The sequence below is a fragment of the Bidens hawaiensis genome, unplaced genomic scaffold (assembly GCF_021521415.1).
Source record: "Bidens hawaiensis isolate Kalapana, Puna unplaced genomic scaffold, B.hawaiensis_p1.1 tig00015931_1, whole genome shotgun sequence".
Classification (NCBI taxonomy): domain Eukaryota; kingdom Viridiplantae; phylum Streptophyta; class Magnoliopsida; order Asterales; family Asteraceae; genus Bidens; species Bidens hawaiensis.
Window position 1 is genome coordinate 73,929 of NW_027492434.1, and position 17,559 is coordinate 91,487.

General features: G+C 36.9%; 1 pseudogene; it reads right to left on the reverse strand.

The window, feature by feature from the left end:
* Positions 1-1,049: 1,049 nt before the first annotated feature.
* LOC143550164 (putative L-type lectin-domain containing receptor kinase S.7 pseudogene) lies at positions 1,050-3,140 on the reverse strand (annotated as a pseudogene).
* Between the last annotated feature and the right edge of the window lie 14,419 nt (positions 3,141-17,559).

Below are 17,559 nucleotides of genomic sequence, written 5' to 3' on the forward strand. Positions count from 1 at the left end.
AAAATATGCTATTTTATGAAACTTGGTGAGAAATCACCTAAAAACCTAAAACTTCCATTCTCTCCTAGAAACCCTCGGTTTACACATTTTTTTCCACTTTGGAAAACAAAATCAACATAAAGCGTCTTCTTTATCTATTTGAGAAAAAAATAAATAATAATAGTTAGATGTTTTAAACACACATTTTATTTCTTAAACAAGTAACTTTTCCAAACTAAGTTAAAGATCTCTTTCAAGACAATTTGGTACGTGACAATGTTTCAAATCCCTTTTTACTAAAGATGATGTTGAGCACGAGATTGATGACATAAAGTTGATTTTGACATGTGCACAATTGGTATAGGACTCAACTCAGACCGTTGGTCGACCATGAATTACAAGTTAACTTTTGTAAATGAGTTTTCAGGTATTAGAAAAAGGGAAAATTCTGAAACATATGCATATAATCATTATTATATTGGCTAACCCGTTACAACAATGCTTACGCTTATGTAGGTTTGATTCACTATTATAATGAGTTTGATCGATAGAAGAATTACCTATGAGTCTTATCTTATTAGACCATACGTACAGATGCTTGTTGTGAGCTTCGTTTTGGGGCAAAACGAAGCACACACCACCCCCCTCCCTCGTGGTTCTCGTCTTAGGTTGCATCGTTGTATGTATAACGGTGGCTTGTGAGAGAGAAGAAAGAAATTGTAATGATTATAAGGGGGTTTGAGGCTTTTTATCACTAAGTCACTTTTTGCAAAACGAGTCATTGCTGACTGGGACACCGGAAATCATGTGTCAAACAACTCCTTATATGCTTAATTACCACTACGCATGGTCTTACATCGGTACATCAAAGCTATAGGTTTAAATGATTGTTACAGTGTAATTTGAGGAACAAGTTTATAATGGGTTGTTAAACCCATAACAAGTGTGTAACTTCTAGTTTTAGTGCATTCAAACTACCATGTCCAGTTGTCTACCCTTCTATTCAATGTGTTTATATTACATTACATTACACAGTTATAATTGGATATGTTCACTTAATCCATTTGTGATTAGTGATTATACAACATAGTTTCAGCATTAATAAAAGTATTCCAAAGTTCGGCCCTTGCAGGCACAGGCACAGGCACGTCTTCTTCTTCATCCCCCAAAGAAGACACGATAATATCCTCTATACTCAACGGTAAGCTATTCGAGAAACTCAACGCCGGCTTCATCTTCGGCACGATCATCTCATCCGACTCGTTGTTTAGTATCTGCAACACTCGCCTCATCGAGGGCCTCGCTTCACTATCAGGATTCGCACAACTCAGCCCGACCAGCAAAAGCTTCCTAACCTCATTCGCATCAAACTCATAGTCCAAACGCTTATCAACTGCGTCACAAATGGCGCCTTTCGAGTGTAGGCCCCACACCCAATCCACCAAATTGATCATCTTATGACCTTCTGGCTCCCTCTCAATTGGTCTCCTCCCACAGCATAATTCTAACACCACGACCCCGTAACTAAACACGTCGGTCTTGTCGGTTGCTTTCCCGTATTGAAGATACTCGGGGGCTAAATAGCCCATGGTCCCCGCGGTTAGGGTAGAAACCGGGCTTTTATCATGGTCCATGATCCGGGCCAGCCCGAAATCACCTAACCGGGCATTAAAATTTGCATCTAACATAACATTGCTCGCTTTAATATCGCGGTGGATCACTTGTTGCTCGCATTCTTGATGTAGATAAGCCAAAACCGAAGCTAGCCCGATCGATATATTGTACCTATGGCTCCATTTCAAAAACCCGAAATGATCCGATTCTTCATACAACACTTTATCAATACTCCCATACGGCATGTACTCGTACACGAGTAACAATTCGCCTTTTTCGACACACCATCCTTGAAGCGGGACGAGGTTCTTATGCCTCAAACACGCAATAATCGACAACTCAGCTAAAAACTCGGTTTTCCCCTCGTGTGAATGTTTAGACCTTTTAACCGCAGCCGTGGCCCCTGACAACATAACCGCTTTGTAAACCGACCCGAACGCACCATGCCCAATGATCCGGCTCGAATGAAACCCGTTCGTGGCGGCTTTTAACTCGTTATAGCTAAACTGTTTTGGCCCGGTTAGAAGCTCGGCTTGAATATTCATATCAGTTTTCGCCTCTCGCCACTTCTTAACCGTCACATACCCGAAAACGATTAAAACCGAACAAAAGAAAACCGGGCCGAGAATCCCAACGGTTAACCCGATCTTCTTATGACGGTTACCCCAGTTACCGACCTCACCCGGGACCTCGATTTCCGGGTTCTTCGAGATCGTATTATCTGTCACATTATGCGGGTTCGTGATCCGGGGCTTAACGCGTCGAATCCCGAACGAAGTGAAACTCCAATTCGTGATAAAATGGGTCTCCGTACTCCCTTCGGTTGAACCCGAAAACCCGACATACATAACCTCTTGGAGAAACCGGGTTAAATCGATATCGACATCAAGAATCGGGTAAACGGGTTTCTTGCTGGATTCACTCAAGAACACTTTTAAATTCTTGCCGTCGTGCCAGTAGTCAATCCAGGCCGTAATATAATTCCCGCTTTTTAAATCAATCCCGATTGAATTACAATCAGCGGTTTTGATCGACTCCAAGGTGTTGATATCTAAGCCGACGTGGTTGTCATTTGGGTCGTTGAAATGGGTATCGAGTCGGGTATCGAATTCGACGGCGATGAATTTGTTTTTGGTTAACTTGGAGGAGTTAACGAGGGCTAAGTATCCGCCGGGTGAGCCGATGGTTTGGTTGTTGGGGGAGAGGAAGAAGGATATTCCGTCACCGGAGGAGGATAATCTGTTGGCGTTGTGGATGGTGAATGAGAATCTGGTGGAGAAGGAGGTGGTGGGGTTGAGGAAGGTGACGGGGGTGTTGAAGATGACGGTGCCGGCGGAGGATGACGGGACGCCGGATTCTTGGGTGAGTCCGACGACGCCGTTTCGGAGGTGGGAGTCGCCTAGGAGAGTGAGGTTCTGGAGGGAGAGTGATGGGAAGTGGAATGTAGTTGATGAAGAAGACGACGTCGTTTGGGAGGATATTGGTGATGGGTTTAGCATGAGGGTGAACAGGATCATGAAGAAAACAAGGTGGTTTCTTGAATTCATGATGAATGGAATTGGAAATGAAAAGAATGGATTGGAAGTGAAGATGGGAATTGGAAATTTGAAGAGGAAAGAGGGAGGGGGTGGTGGGAAAGTATGAGTGGGGGAGATGGGATGGGTTCAAACGGTTAGGAGCTTGGCTTGGTTTTATTATATTGTGATGGGATCAAACTTTGTTTTTGTGGGCAAACTGGGTCATATGTAACGGTTATATGTGAAGTGATACACTATTATAGATTATCATAATCATAATGAATAAATTGAGTTTTTTTTCTTTTGAAAGTAGTGTTGTTTAATGTTTATCACAATGGTGTTGGCTTTAAAATACTTACTAAAATAGTGTTTTAGTATGGTTTTTCACTCTTTATATTATTCGTTAACTTCAATTAATTAAATAACTATTGACTTAATCATCTTATTATTTATAATTAGAAAGTAAATCATATTATTATTTGTATGATAAAATTCATAATACTAAATCTGGAACAAAACAGTATTTTTTTTAAATCAATAATATTTGTATCGTATGATTCTTTTCACACGTTAAATCAAGATACGTTAAATTTATAAATATCTCATAAAACTATTATATCAGTAAAAAAAATGTTAGTATATTAAAAATAATATGGCAGCTTTGTATAAAAATTTAATATAATTATTAATTCTTTAGAACCGAAGTTTGAACTATCTCCTCGTCAAAAAGTGGTGTTTAAATGTCTTCGCGCTCCTCGAGCTCAGGATTTTCTAACGGCCATCCCCATTGAAGGATTAAGCCAATATATGTCAGGGTTGGAGTACCAGGCTATCCTTAAGTACTGGCTAATGATCTCTATGTTTCCGACTGATGAGCCTTGCCCAGTTTGCCGCAAGGTCTGTTTCGATCCCTTTGGAGACCATGCGGTGCATTGCAAAGAATTACCTGGTTTTAAATACAGACACGATTTGGTTAGGGATGTTATGTGCGATGTTCTTAAATGGGCAGGGATTTCTGCTAAAAATGAGGCCCCTATTAACTTTCTCACAGATCCACTCGAAGGGAGGTCTATGTTACGACCGGCTGATATTTTTGTCTTTGGGTGGGCAGGGGCAAACACGCTTGTGTGGACTTTACAGGAGTGTCTCCTCTGGTCAGGCTCAGGGACGGGGGGTTTGGTGTGGGTCAGGCTGTGTTGAAGGCCGAATCGGGTAAAGTTGTCAAACATGAGAAAGCCCGTTTGGAGAACCAACATGTGTTTCTCCCTTTTGCTTTTGATACATTTGGGTTTCTGGCCCTGGAGACTGTGAATTTTCTGAGCAGGGTTTAGCATGTTGTAAATGGTACTTGTTCGGCTCCTACGGCCCAACGCTTCGTTTTTAGTAGGATTGGGTTTGATATTCAAAAGGGGGTTGCGGCGCAGCTTGTTGCCCGTTTGCCTGCCACTTTATTGTAATCGTTTTGACTTGTTATATATAATTAATCATTTAAAAAAAATTCTTTATTTACAACAAAATTTTAGATAAAATTCAATTATATTTTAAACAATTTGCATATTACTATATCCCTTGATAAATATTCAAACTACAACGATGTAGGATACAATGTACACATCAAATCTAATGAACCTAACTAGCTAGTAGTGTGTGTTCATGACACGATATAAATATAACCCAAAATTTACAAATTTATTTGCCTTTTAATGGAGGCTTAGTTTAAGTTTGAGCTCTTACATGTCATGTTTCGGGTTAACAACAGCTTAACATTTTATTTTAAAAATTAGAAGAAAAATGTGTTTTATGTCCAAGTAAACACACGATGGTGAAATATAGTTGAAATGAAATATAGTTGAAAAGAGGGATTAGAACCATGTTTTATTAATCTTAAATGTAGTTGTTTATAGACATTCGTATAAAATTCAAATTAAAAATATTAAAAATCTTATCCTTTCTGAAAAATATAAATTTTATTCTAACTATTAACTTTAATTATTTAGTAATTAAAAAACATTAAATTATTTTTATTTATTTCGAACTATTAACCTTAATTATTGTAATTATAACATTTAATTTTTGTTTATTTATTTCGAACTACGTATGCGTGAGTGCGTGACATAATAGCGTGCAGACAGTAAATATGCTAATTAAAATGGGTAAATTAAGGGATCCAATAATTTAAATTGGGCCCGCACAACTTAGGAGCGTATTTGGATACCCCAATCAGTCAAATGAGGCCGTTATGGCCGTACAGGTTGGATTCACACTCACTCACATGTGTCCTGGCCTGCCAATATATTATTATATAATATTTGCCAAACTATAAACTGTATATAACCATCAAGCCAAAAATATTCTATAAATTTGCATAAGAACATGTTAAATTCGATGTCAAGTCATTTAACATAAAGCAAATAAAAAAAAAAATCAGATACTGAATAACAAGTGTTGAGAAGCACAACCACGTTTATTGTTTGCATCAAGAGATGTTAATTCTTTGTTTATTAGGGTTCGAATATAGACCTCGGCAACCTGACCTTACACAACAACACATGTTCAGTTCCCGTCATTTCAGCAGCCTTGGAACCAATTGAAGAAAACGTGTATACCAACAATAACGATGTGGTATCTACTGTTAAAGCAGTTACTCTTATACCCGATGGGGAAAAGGTAAAGATACTCATTTTATTGACCTTTACGCTTCATTATTGGTATTAAGATTATCATCATATCATTATAGTTTAATCGACAGAACTTTTCTTACGCGCAACTTGCAAAAGAAGTGTCTATGAACTAGCTGCTTAAGAGCACACGGAGTGGAGTCAGAGGGAGTATGGAAGAAACTGGTACCGAGTGGCAACACCCATTTTTTTCAGGTCACTTTCAAGTCCCGATCGATATACACACGAAGTAAACGACTAACTCTCGTTTATATTAATCAGAAAATATAACTTAAAAAACTGATTACAAACTCTAATACCATAACTCGGTTTGACTCTTGATAAACCCTAACTTTGTTGCATCTAGATGAATACGGACTCGGTTACATCTCGTGTGTATCTCAAGATGAACCCTAATTGCAACCCAATAAATCCCATTACATATTAATGAATTCATGGGCCCATAGGTCCAACCCGGTCACCTACACATGACTGGCCTATGAAGATGAAAATTACGTCCAACACACTTTTCATCAGTTTTTGTGGTGTACGAGAAAATGACCCGAGGAAAACCGGTAGCGCCATCTCTTGATTTTCAAGGAAAATGGAGAAAATGGGGAACATAACGAATCCATGTGCTCTAATAAATCAAGCATTATTCTTTATCCGAATTTAACTCGGATGAAAGATTTTAGCTTAATTTTAATGCAACTCCATTGTGACTCATGCATAATTATTAGCTAATCAAACCATCAACCTTTAAAAAGAACCCCTTCCAACAACTTTGACGTATCATTTAGTGAAAATGTCTGATTTTAATTTCCCTTTATTTATTAAAAAAGGTTGAACCATCCTTCATGTTACACACATAGGACCGAGATAAAGCCAAATAATAATAATCTAGTTTAACTAATATATTAAATTAACATAATTTTGTCCACATGTCCTTCACTTAGGTTATCCACATAGGTTTTCATGTCATCAATCTTTCATAAATCTAATTTCCACATATTCACAATAAAATTTTAATCAATAATATTGACTTTTATATTTTTGTAACTTATTAATGTAATTATGATATTAATTATTCTAATTATTGTTAGAATTAAAAAACTTATTAAATTTACTAGGTTTAAATTGCTCATCGTTTCTTCTTTAAAAGGTACATGCTTCGTTTAAAAATCATAACGCTCCTCATCGTTTGTAATCATATTCTTCGCCTCATCTATAACCGATTCTTCATGATTTGTCGGTTTTATAATCCAAACAACATTAAAATATGTTCATCGTTTGCAATTATCAGGTATGATTTATATTTTAGTGTTTAATCGATTTTTGTGAAGAACAACATCAAATTGATTCACTGTTACTGGATTTAGGGTTTAACTGCATGATTTTTTATACTAACGGTTAATAGATTCGATATTTAATCTATTCCTATTAATCGATTTATGTTTTAATCTATTTAGGGTTTAAAGGTATGATTTTTTTTAAATTATCGGTTAATCTATATGATGTTTAATATGCTTGTTACTTAAAATTATTTTTATATATTGTGATTTTTTGTTCATAATACTCCTTTTTTCAAGTTTCACTAATATTAATTTATTTTTATGACCTATCAATTTAAAATTTGAAAATCTTATTATGTATGGATAGGAACCTAACTTTGTAATAGAATCTAACTAATATAATAAAGCAACTCAATTCTATACACGTGTTATTAATCTAGGATGTCCACATAGGAATTCACATCATCACATTTTCATATAATAATTTTCCACGTATTCACAATTAATTTTTGGTAACGTTAAACTGTTATTTTTGGATCTTAAAATCTTTTTAATATAGTTGATTAATTGGTTATATATTGACTATAAATTCACAACCTTACAAAAATTGTGTTTTTCATTAAAACAATCTTGCAACAACAATCTTACAAAATTTTTTTTAAAAGGGATGGATCCCCGGCAAATATTTCAATAAAAATAAAAGAAAAGAAAATGGGTTAATTAAATTGGTTTCTAAATTATTCAACAGGTCAAATTCGTTTATTATTTAGTTAGATGTCTAATTTTTGGTAGTTCCAAAAATCAAGCCCTGGATTTTTATTAGAAATTATATGCTGTATTTATAGGCTTATTTGTAGGGTTTTATTTATAGGATGTATATTGCGTTATGTTGAATTCGATTTATTGTATTTATTATTTAATTAAAACGGTTTCTGAACTTACGGTGTTTATCAAAAATAAACATCTCCATATGTAGTATATAACATCCGCTCATAGATGCATTCTCCACATTAAAACAATCTTCTGTCTTTGAAGCTTTTACAAAGTAAGTTCTTCAACTGTTAATTATAAATTTTATATTTAAACGAATTATTTCAGTAAAGTCTTTTATTGTTTGATTTAAAACAGATTACAATGGAGGTTCAAAACTTTACATTGTTTGATGAAATTGATGTTCTCAAAACATCTCCATCCACAGTTAAGGTTAGAGTTTTGAGAGTATGGATCGTTAAGGATAACAAACACTCCAAATGAGGACTTCTTGATGGAGATGGTCCTAATGATTAATCTGTAAGTTTTTTTTTATTGTTTTATATTTTCCTTTCTCTATACTACTCTTTTTTTTAATTATCTACACATGCTTCTTCTTCTTCTTATTATTATTATTATTATTATTATTATTATTATTATTATTATTATTATTTCATGACAGAAGAATCGAATGCAAGCTACAGTTTTTAAACCCGACATTTTTTGTTTCAAAAGGTTTTTGAACGAAAACTCTATACGGGTGAAAATATAAGTTTAAACCTGGTATGTATTTGTAAGCTTAGTTTTCAAATAATATTACAAAATGTGTTACTAATGTGTTTTTTTATTTTTTTCCAGGTATAATGGTTCATTTATGTTATATTATTCCTTATTTACTGAATTATTTATTTATAAAGTATTTTTTTTTTATGTTATAGACATAGTTTAACATCTTTTGTAATATCTGCTGGTAAAAAACTTATGTCAAATATTTGTGTTGATTAAATATGTTTTTTACATTTTATATTGTTTCTTGATATGTTTTCCATCCGTGTGTAACACGAGTTATTATCCTACTAAATAAATAAAAGAAGAAATAAAGAAGATAAAATTGGCATCGAGTCATCCCCACAATAGAGAAACTTATTAGCAACCATCTTAGAAAGTCATAAAGGAAACAAGTTTACTGTTTATTCAAAACATAACCAACAGCATCCCAACTATTTTAAGTCTGAAGCCAGGCACATGGGGTGCGTTACATTACCAATTACTAAGCATTATCTGAATCGCGGAGAATCGATTTGATGAAGGTGATCCCCTCTTCTTCTTCTTCTTCTTCTTCTTCTTATTCTTCTTCTTCTTCTTCATGCAGCACTTCCCTTGACCATTGACCAGCAGTTACGATTTCAATATCTCAAAAACAAATGCAAAAAATCGCCTCACGCGGGCTGGGGTTTTCGGAGCTGCCTTCGTGTCCGCGGGACGTGCGGGCACGCACGAGTTCGATAGATTTTTTAGTCCAGAAACCCAAATTTGCACCCCCTTATGCGCGGGTAGGAGTTGTAGTAAAACACATCACAAATTTTCAAATGTGTAGTGAGAATGACACCTTATAAACCATTCTCAATTTTGTTCCCCAACTGATGTGGGACAAAGTTTCACCACTTTATTATTTTGAGACATTTATTCACACACACTTTGCTTAATCTTCCAACAATCCCCACATGAATGGAGGTCGAAAAACAACATTATTTTGATTAAATTTCAGCAGTTGAATCTTGCATACAATAGGTAGATGTTGCTCTTTGAACCTTTGCTTATGAAGCGCACTTAGCCCACTGACTCTGAGTAGACAGCGATGTCTTTGAACTCATCTGTCGTTTGTGTAGACGATAATACACTTCATACAAGACTCTCCCTGACAAAAGTCAAGTCCTCATAGTTATGTTTGTTATGGTCATGAACATGAGCCTGGTTCTGCAAGAGCCATTAAGTATTGTGCCCCAACAATACCCTTCGAAGCGACCCCACTTCTCTCTCACATAGGTGATTCACCATGTATGGTTACCTTAGTCGAATCATTAAAAGCCATAGGCTTAGCCTCACACTTGTCACTTTTAGGAATGGACTAGGAAGTTTACCAACCATGTAGTAAACTACCTTTTAATTCATACAATTAGGTTTTCCTATTGAACTCAATTCTTGGGATCTCCAATCTATTGAGTTAGGTTTCCTTCGTATGAACCTTTAATTTTTCAAGGGCTTTAGTCCCATTCCCATGGATGACTTCTGAACTAATTCTCTACTTAGGCCTCTTGTTAACGGATCCGAAATATTATCCTTTGACTTCACATAGTCAACAGTGATAATTCCTGTAGAGATTAGTTGTCGTACCGTATTATGTCTACGTCTAATATGTCTGTTTTTACCATTATACATTGTGCTATGAGCTCTGCCAATGGCCGATTGGCTATCACAATGTATACAAATGGCCGGTGCCGGCTTAGGCCTTCTTGGTATATCCTCGACAAATTGACGTAACCATTCTGCCTCCTCGCTCGCCTTATCTAGGGCGATGAATTCTGATTCCATTGTGGATCTAGCTATAACCGTTTGTTTAGACGATTTCCAAGATATAGCAGCACCTCCAAGTGTGAATACATACTCACTTGTTGCTCTGGAATCATTCGTGTCAGATATCCAATTTGCATCACAGTGTCCTTCGATCACTGTCGGATATCTGTTATAATGCGATCCGTATTCCTGAGTGTATCTTAGGTACCGAAGCAACCAAATTATATAGTTCCAATGAATTGAACTTGGGTTGCTCGTGTATCTACTTAGCTTGCTCACAGCATATGCTAAGTCTGGTCTAGTACAACTCATAAGGTACATTAAGCTTCCGATAATTCTTGAGTATTCCAACTGGTTAACGGCTTCACCTCTATTCTTAGCTAGATGTTGACTCGTGTCAATGGGAGTTCTAGCTACATTAGAGTCATTAGCATTAAACTTCTCAAGAATTTTGTTCACGTAATGGGCTTGACTTAAAACAAGTCGATTTTGGGTTCGTGTGATTTTAACTCCCAAAATCACATCCGCAAAACCCATGTCTTTCATGTCAAATCTTGCCTTTAACATGTTCTTTGTGGACGTTATGATTTTGTCATCACTTCCAGCAATGAGCATATCATCCACGTATAGACACGGAATGACATATCTGTCTGATGTGTCCTTCACATATACACATTTGTCACATTCATTGATTTTGAACCCGGCATCAAGCATGACATGATCAAACCATTGATGCCATTGTTTTGGAGCTTGTTTCAATCCATACAAGGATTTTACAAGTTTGCAAACTTTCTTTTCTTGCCCAATGGCTATGAAACCTTCAGGTTGTTCCATGTAAATCTCTTCCTCCAGATTTCCATTCAAGAAAGCTGTTTTCACATCCATTTGGTGAATTTCCAGATTTCTAACGGCAGCTATGGCAAGGACTAACCTAATGGAGGTTATTCGCGTAACTGGCGAATATGTATCAAAGTAATCTAAACCTTCTCGTTATTTATATCCTTTGATCACCAACCTTGCCTTGTACTTATCGATGGTGCCATCTGGTTTCATCTTCTTCTTGAAGATCCATTGATATCTTAGTGGTTTACATCCTTGAGGAAGATCCACTAGTTCCCAAGTATGATTTTGTAAGATAGAATCTATCTCTTTGATGGCCTCCCTCCACTGAGGTCCTTCTGAGGAACTCACCGCTTGTTGGTACGTTTGGGGTTCCTCTTCTACCATGTAGGTAAGGAAGTCAGAGCCGAAGGATTTTTCAGTCCTTTGCCGTTTACTCTTTCTAATTTCGACTTCCTTTATCTCAGATTGTTCTCGAGGTTAATCTCTTGCACCCTCGTTTTCTAGAACAATTTCCTCAACCGATCTAGAAGAACTCGGTTTTCCGTTATCCAAGCATGGGAACATATGTTCAAACCATGATGCATCCTTGGATTCTAGTATGGTGCCTTTGTTTATTTCAGGGTTCTTGGAATCATGCACAAGAAAACGAAATGCACCACCAGGACGAGTATATCCTATAAATATACAATCCACTGTTTTGGGTCCTATTAGTATCCGTTTCGGTGGTGTTACTACTACCTTGGCTAGGCACCCCCATACTCGCAAGTATTTATATGATGGTTTATTTCCCGTCCATAACTCATATGGAGTTACATCTTTCTTCTTATTGGGTATCATGTTTAAGACATAATTCGCCGATAGATTGCTTCCCCCCACATGTCTTGGCTTACACCAGAACTTATCATCATGGCATTCATCATTTCTTTCAAAATGCGGTTCTTCCCTTCCGCTATGCCATTTGATTGAGGGGAGTAAGGAGGCGTGAGTTCATGTATGATTCCATCTCTTTCACACAATCAACGAAAGGTGAAACATATTCACCTCCTCGGTCACTCCTTACTCTTTTGATTTTCCGATTTAGTTGATTCTCAACTTCGGCTTTGAACAAGATATTGATAGCCTCATCCTTACTCTTAAGTAAGTACACATAGCAATACCTTGTACTATCATCAATAAACGTGATGAAGTACTTACTCCCACCACAAGTAGGAATTGCTTTTAGATCACACATATCGGTGTGGATCATCTCGAGGGGTTCGGTGAATCGTTCAATCTTTTTAAATGACGATCTTGTTTGTTTTGCTTCGCCACAAGTTTCACATTTATTATTTGAGTCAATGTCGAATGTTGGTATACAATTAAGTTTAATCATACGACGAATGGAATTAAAGTTAACATGACCTAGTCTACCATGCCAAACATTAGAAGACTCAAGCAAGTAAGCAGAACTAGTAGTGTTCTCATTCATTCCATTAAACACGGTTACATTTAGTTTAAACATACCATTATGGGCATAGCCCTTACCAACATACACACCATTCTTGGTCAACACGACCTTATATGACTCAATAACCATTTTGAAACCAAACTTGTTCAACTGCCACCCCGACACAAGGTTCTTACGAATTTCAGGAACATACAACACATTGGACAAAGTAAGTTCCTTTCCCGAAGTCATATTCAAGATCACATTCCCATCGCCTTTGACTTCGGCCGTGGCGGAGTTTCCCATGAAAACCTTCTCTCCATTGGTCACCTCTTTGAAAGTGCTAAAGAGGCTTTTGTCAAAATAGACATGACGGGTAGCCCCCGTACCAACCCACCAATCTTTGTTATCTTGCCCAACCAAGTTAACTTCAGTGACCATAATCGAGAGGTTCGTGACCATAGCAACAAGGTTTTCAACCTCACGAACCATATTCACTTGTCGAGCATTTTCATTCTTAGGAAGCTTACACTCATTGTCCCTATGGCCTTGATTTCCACAATTGTGACAAGTTCCTTGGAACTTCTTCTTCTTCCCAATTTTCCCCTTAGGACCAAGGTTGGAGCCTTTACCATGAAATTTCTTTCCACCATTTTTATTTCCCTTTGAAGATTGACCATGTTCAACAACATTGGCCTTTGCCATTCCAGGACCATCAATCCTTTTTAGAGCCATTTTGTTATCTTCTTCAATACGAAGACGAACGACAAGATCTTCAAGGGTCATCTCCTTTCGCTTATGCTTGAGATAGTTCTTGAAATCAACCCAACTTGGTGGTAGCTTTTCAATCATAACCGCAACTTGGAATGTCTCGCTAAGCGACATTCCTTCCGCATGAACATCATGAAGAATAACTTGCAACTCTTGGACTTGGCTCATGACAGTTTTTGAGTCTATCATTTTAAAGTCCAAATACTTAGTCACCATGAATTTCTTAGCACCGAATGATTCCAAGCCTGAACCGCGCTCACCGAACGAGCATCCATTTCCACTTCATCAAAATGGGGAATGGTTTCAGTCAAGAACCTCGCAAGGCTCAACGTGGTCAGATAAAACAACATCTTTTGGTGCCACTGTTTGAAATTCACACCGGTGAATTTCTCCGGTTTCTCAGCATGAGACGTGACTACGTTAGGCAGTGGCGCAACCAAATTTGCTGTGACAGCAACAGCGGAAGTGACGATGACAGAGACGGCAGTGTTCATGGACTGGGACATTCTGAAAGAAAAATACAGGAATAATTAGTAATCTGTTTAAGTTTGTTGGTTATCTTGTATTAAAATCTGTAACAATAAAACAAAAGTAATAATCGTGAACGATGAACTGGGCTTGTGTTTAACACAATTCCCTTAAACAGATTCGCGGTTTGTTCCCAGGGTACGCCGGTTCGAAACAGCCGTAGCATGCTGCCGGACTTGACGATTTGCCTAAAACGAAATCAAGAATAATGCTGTTGCAGCAGAGGAAGAAAGAGCTGTGTGTATTGGTGTGTCTTAAACTTCTGCTTATGGTCTGGTTTTATAACCACAAGATCATAACTGTATATTCAACTAGATAATGACCCCATTACTGGTCATTAGTGCAGAATATGAAACTGAAAGAAACTGAAAATAATAATAATAATAATAATAATAATAATCAGTTATAGAATAATTATTAATGACACCATTAACAATTAGTTATAACCATTGACCAACAGTTACGATTTCAATATCTCAAAAAAAATGCAAAAAATCGCCTCACGCAGGCTCGGGTTTTCGGAGCTGCATTCGTGTCCGCGGGACGTGCGGGCACGCACGAGTTTGATAGATTTTTTAGTCCGGAAACCCAAATTTGCACCCCCCCTGCGTGCGGGTAGGAGTTGTAGTAAAACACATCACAAATTTTCAAATGTGTAGTGAGAATGACACCTTATAAACCATTCTCAATTTTGTTCCCCAACCGATGTGGGACAAAGTTTCACCACTTCATTATTTTGAGACATTCATTCACACACACTTTGCTTAATATTCCAACACTAACAAGACTAGGAATTAAAACAAGCATTCAACCATTAAACTCTATTCAAGAACATGTTATAAACTTGAAGAACACCAACTTGTCAAAATCATGCATAGATAATTATCTCATAAGCAAAAGCTTTAACATAATCTAAGTAACAAGAATATTTAGCCACAAGGCTTGATACAACAAACAAAATCAAAGTAATCTTAAAAATCATTGTCAAGAACAAAAGATTGCAAACTAAGATGAATGATGATTGCTACTTGAAAGGATAATCACACAAAGATGGAAGCCTTGAATTCTCTCTAGCAAACACACAACAAATTTCCAGCAATTTCAGAGAATTCCCCTAAGGCTCCACACTTGAAATGAGGATAATGGAGGTGTATTTATGCATTCTGGACGTCTGGCACAGGCGGGTGCACGGGCTTGCACGACCGTACCTAATTGTGGAAAGTCAACCATTGGCTTTAATCTGACCAAAAAGTCATATTTCTCTTTGCTGGCACTGGCTTGCATGGGTTGGTTATTTTGACTTTTCTCAGCATTTTATCATGCACTGGCTTGAACTGGTGAGTTTCCAGGTTGGCACGGTCCCATGCACGGGCTTGCATAGGCGTGCAGGTCTGGCAGATTGCTGTTTTTGTCCCCCGAAACGCCCCTTTTGCTATGTAGTGCGAATGGCACCTTATAAGCCATTCTCAATTTTGTTCCTCAACCGATGTGGGACAAAGTTTCAGCATTTCATTATTTTGAGATATTTATTCACACACACTTTTCTTAATCTTCCAACAAAGAAGATATACTACAAACATTAACATACATAGAACATATGATAGGAAAACCATAGGAGTTCATCATTTTTGTCTATCTAGAAGATCATAAGTTGTTCTTGTTTTTGCAAGTATCTAAAGTGTTACAACAAGCATGTAAGTTTTAACCATCTTTTCATCCTGTCTTGGACTTCTAAAGTCTTCGGTGTTTTAAGATCACATTGGTTGATAACTAGCGTGTTTTACTTTGATTCTTTGCTTTTTTATTCCATCCATTAGTTTCTCAAATGTCTATTTCTTTACACACTATGATTGTGATTCTAATTTCTTAAACTGCATAAGTGTGGATCGTTGGTGAGATTTTAAACATTGTATTTCTTTTATTGAATGCATTAATGTATTATACTCTATAAAATCCTCCTAATTTCGCAAAGCAAATTTAAACATATGAATACAATATGAGAGATCGCGTTGTTGTGTAAGAAGCAAGTGAAAAGATGTGTTGATCTTCAATCTTTCAAAGTATTGGTATCAAGGGCCAAATAAGTTGTATCATATATGTTAACTTTTTTTAGTTATGTCGGATCACTGCCTGCTAGTTTTCTCGGCTTCTAGGAGGCGTTATGGTCCCACTCCTTTTAAGTTGTTCAACTCGTGACTATGTTGTGCAGATCTTTCGGGTGTAGTTACGAGATCTTGGGTGGGTGTTAAAAGTAGAAGATCCAATGAGTTAAATTTGACGTGGAAACTTAAGCGGTTGAACACTAATATTAAAGCTTGGAGACGAGATGTATTGACGTTGTTGAGGAAGAACGACTTCAAGTACCATGATTAATTGATGAGATCGAAGTTAGGGCTGAAGTGGCCGGTATTTCAATTACTGATAGTAGGGCTGCCACTTTTACCCGAAACCCAAAACCCAACCCGAGAAAACTCGTACCCGAACCCGAACTAACCCGACCCAAGAAACCAGAACCCGAGAAAGGCTAACTCGAAACCGAACTGAAGTAATTCGGGTTGGTTCTTGGGTTCGAATTCTAGGTTTCGGGTCAACCCGAAAAACCTGAATAAACTTTTAGCTTTAAAACCATATATATTTTAGGTATTTTAGTCAAAGCCTTAGCCGCTGAGTTATTAGAATTTAGTCCAAATTGATTGTTTTCATTCCACCTATTATGAATCAATTGTTTATTGTTTATTATGTTTCATCTTAAAACTAAAAGCAACTATAATTTATCAGGGCATGCTGAGACGATTATGTCGGTCTTGTTTATTATGGTTGAACTTTGTTAGATTTTACTATTTTCAGGGTTTTTATCTGCTTATTTTTGTTTTATTATTGCTTTATTTACATTACGAGTAAAGAAGAATATGCTACAATAAATTTAGTAACGTAGTTTTTTTTTCTAGGATACTCGAAACCTAATTAACCCAACCTGAAAAAACCCGTACCCGAATTACACGAACCTGAAGAAACCGTGAGAGATTTGGGTTGGGTTTCGAGTCTAGATTTAAAACTTTGAAACCCAAAAAACCCAAAACCCGAAAAACTAACCGAAGAACACCCCTAACTGACAGAGAGACTTGTGCGAATTGTAAAAAGAATATCCTGGATTTAAAGGTGAAAAAGAACTTGGACCTTCGCCAAATGACTAAGGTTCGGTGGGACGCAGAGGGAGCCGAGAACAGTAAGTGCTTTCACGAAGTAGTTAATGGAAATATTAAAAGGTCTACTATTAATGGTGTTTCGATTAATGGTAAATGGGAGACTGATTATGCCTTGGTCAAGGATGGTTTTTTCAACTTTTTTGCCAAGAAATTTGAGGAACCATCTGTTGAGAGACAAGATTTGGTGAATCCCAATTTTAAGAGGTTGTCGGATTCAGATAGTGTATGGTTAGAAAGACCTTTTTCCATGTCGGAGGTAAAAAACACGGTGTGGGAATGATAAATCGCCTGGTCTAGACGGATTCACTTTCAAGTTTATAAAGACTTTTTGGGAAGTGCTGGGCAATGATATTTTTGAGTTTGTTAAGGATTTTGAAAAATTCAGTTACTTGGAGAAACGTT